Genomic DNA, 3,651 nt, shown 5'->3' on the forward strand with positions numbered 1-3,651 from the left:
GGATTCCTGATGATAGATATTTTCCATCTCTAACGCTGGTGATTTTACAGTAGACAAAATACACACTGAGAGAGAGATTAGGCCATTGGTGGCCTCCCGCATGTTGGACAGGATGTAGAAGAGTGATTCTTTCAGGAGGAATTCTGTTCATCTTTTGCTCTCCGTTAGCACAGCAGTAGCACTGCAGATTGTTCTGCCTTGTACTCTACTATACATCCAGCTGGCCCTCTCAGCCACTGAACTGGGATGTATATTGCCTTTGGAGAAGATTTACTATTAGATACAAAGATTTTGTTTTGCCTGAGTGAATTTTCCGTTGGGGGGGAATGTTCTAGAGACCTTTCTCATTGGAGATTGTAAGAAACTATACCTTTAAGAGAGAAATCTTTAAGAGATTCTTGCAAAAGCTATTTGGAACCAACTGTACGGTGCAGAAGATATTCTACAATGCCGATCAGAAATAACTCAGACACTGAATGACACAGGCCTCTGCCAGAATCCTTGGTTCACGTGATTACTGGACAACTCCAGGGACAGCCTTGATTGATAAAAAGCTCTGTTGTTTTGGGTACTGCAACCTCAGACATGTCGAATGTGTTATGCGTTACCTGCACCTTTTCTATAAATCACAGGGAGACCCTTGGCAATCGTCCCCCTGCCCATGTGAAGAATCCATACCTATCCAAGGTCAGCAAAGGGAAGATATGCAAATATAGGAGCAGGTTAAGAGAGACCTCCAATTTGAGGAATCAGGGGTTCCTCCCCAAGGCTACATTTCAATAGCCTGAAGTCTGAATAATTAAAAGGTGATCTGTAGCCTTGCCTTTAGTGGAAAGAGAAGTGAGGCTGTAAATAACAGGATGTGTAGGGGAATCATCACCTCTCTTCTAGACCAGATCCCTCTAAGATCTCCCTTACGTCATCCAGCCAAGAAATGAATACTCTCGAGATCCTCAAATAATGAAACAAATGTAGGTTATCCTTTAGCTGAATTGGGTTGTATCCTCAGATGGTGCAAATCAAGGTAAATCCATTGCTTATTTACACCAGCTGGCCACTGAAGAAGCTCTGCACATGCCTATGGCAGATATATCAAGGAGAAAGACCATCATTACACAGTTAAAAACAATGCTTTTGACAGAATGGCATCAATCCTCCTGTGTTCTGTTAATGCTTTATACCTTTCCGGCAATTCCTTAAACTCCTCTTAACCAGCTAGCTGAACTGGTTTGGGGGCAATTTACCATTGCCAGTGTAGCACAAAGCAGCATGAGCACGCGGCTGAATCAGATCCAAACTCTTTATTTGTATAATCTGACCTTTTCAATTCTAGTTTGATTCAAATTTAATTTAAATCAATAACTTATTTATTAATGCAAAAATGGTGGAGAAGGGTTGTATCCACTACTGCAAGTTTCCTCCTGTTGCAAGCTACAAGAATAGCTGAAGCTAAATAGCTCACAGAATAAAAAAAAAATAGCCCTTCCCATTTCCCAAACTTGATTCCTCTTACAGCTCCACCTCTATAACCCATGCAAATTGAGGCATCTTGCAACACATCTTGTAGTTCAACCATAGTTCTATAGCTATTGATAAGTGTTACCATCTGATAGCTCAGTGAACTGTAGAAAATTATAATACCTCACACCTAGGAAATGCTTTGGCTCTTCAAAGCATTGTACAAAAATTAATGAGCTTCCCTAGGAAGTAAGTAGGTCGGTAATATGGTCCAGAGGAAAATGAAATGTCATGCATTATATACTGGTAGTTTGCTCTCTTTGGAATCTGCGTCTTGCATGGCTAAAGTACCTCACTGGCTTCAATGAGGACAGTCTGGTCTAACGTTTGTGTTACAGTTCATAAGGCTTGTGTGAAAGTGGCTTGTTTGTTGTCACAAAGGGTATCAATGCCCAGGGACTTGAGCTTGGGAGAATTTTAAACCTGAGCTCAGTTCTTTACACCATGCTGCCCCTCAGCAATGAGTTGACCTTAGTTTTTTACTGGGCAGATCTCCACCTCAGAAGACCTACCATCAAAAACCCACTAGCCCCTTTGTTGAATGCCTCAGCAGAAAGGACAAGACATGAAGACCCAGTTCACCTATAGTGGTGCATCCAGATAAGTGGGAACATGTGTTTCCTTGGGGACAAGTAGCAGCAGCACACCTTGTGTCGTTACTACTTGTCCCTGGGGAATGCCTGTGCTACGCGCACTCTGGTGCGGCAGGTGGGGTAGGGGAGGCTGGGGCCAGCAATGGTGCTGGCCTACAGCTGCCTTGCTTGGGGTCCTGGGGGCCTCTAGGAGCTGCAGCTGCAGCACTTCTGCAGCAGCAAGCAGCCAGATTATATATATTTTTAAGCATGGTTGGCAGCTGGAGTGTGGCTCCAGTTTTGAATGGTGCATGCTGCTGCCACGTGCACTGCCTGGCTCTTTTTTTATGTATTTTTTATTTACCCTGGGATTTCCCAGGGTAAAAAAACTCCCACCTTGCAGTACAAAGTAGCAGTGCAGAGCACCTGCATGTGTTCTGCGGTGCCACCAACCACACGCCCTAGATGTGGTACCACAAGATTGTGGCTGGGACAGGAAGACTAGGGACAGAAATTACTGATATAGGTGATTGGAAACTGGTTCAAATCTGTAACGCAACACAAGTTCAGTGTATATAAACTGTTTTCAAAATGGCCAAAACCAGTTTAAATTAAACCTGGATGGTTGCAGTATCAGGCTTAACTGATTTAGGTTAAATCAGTTTATTGAACTTCTGTCCCAGTTCCCCTTCCAGATTCTAGTTAACTCAGAGTCCCCCGGCATCCCAGAATGCTTGCAAACTCCCCCTCGCAAGGTGGGTGGGCTAGGCTTGGTTCAAGCTGTCTGCTCCAGCTGAGCAGGGAGGCCCTCCACTTCTGGCCTGGGCCACTGAAGGCATGTAAGAGCATTTCCGAAATCAAAAGTGAATGTCTGTTCACTTGCTTATTGGTTCAATCTTTTCAGCTCAGAATAACCTGTGGAGATTGAATCAATTCAGCCTCAGGCTTTTTGACTGTTTGTACTTAGCTGAAGAGTCAGACCTCTGACTAATGTCAATCAGTAGTCTCACTGCTGGTAATAGCGCTATATCTTTTCCTGTCAGCTGGGGATCTGGTTCCTCGGTAAGAGAAATGGAGCTGTGTTCTGATGGTGAAGAAAAGGCTCCACTCTCCAGAGTTGTCCAACCTGTTTCCACTAGCACAATGTTGACCCCCAGGGGCCCATCCACCCATGCAGGCATCATGTGGGTGCAGCCCAGCGTGGCAGGGTGCCACACGGCGCTGTGCACTGTCTGGCAGCTTGGGGGCACTCCAGCTGTCACCCAGGGCCAGCATTGCTCAGCCCAAGTGGCTCTGAGCTGCATGACAGCACATGGTGCCCTGCTGAGCCGGGCCACACCCATGCAACGCAGCCGTGTGGGTGCCAGGCGGCTGGGGCCCAGCCCCACTGCCCCCTGCTATGTGTGGGGGGACACTGTCATGAGGAACTGAGTGGCCTGACTGCCACTGCTAATGCTGGTGAGTGTAGGCTGTGTTCAGGGGGTGGGTCAGGTAGGGGAGCAAGTGGGGAGCTGGGGGAACCAGCGGGGGTTGGGGGAATGGGCGGGCAGCTGGGGGAGCA

Source organism: Alligator mississippiensis, chromosome 12 (genome assembly GCF_030867095.1).
Source record: "Alligator mississippiensis isolate rAllMis1 chromosome 12, rAllMis1, whole genome shotgun sequence".
NCBI classification, from domain to species: domain Eukaryota; kingdom Metazoa; phylum Chordata; order Crocodylia; family Alligatoridae; genus Alligator; species Alligator mississippiensis.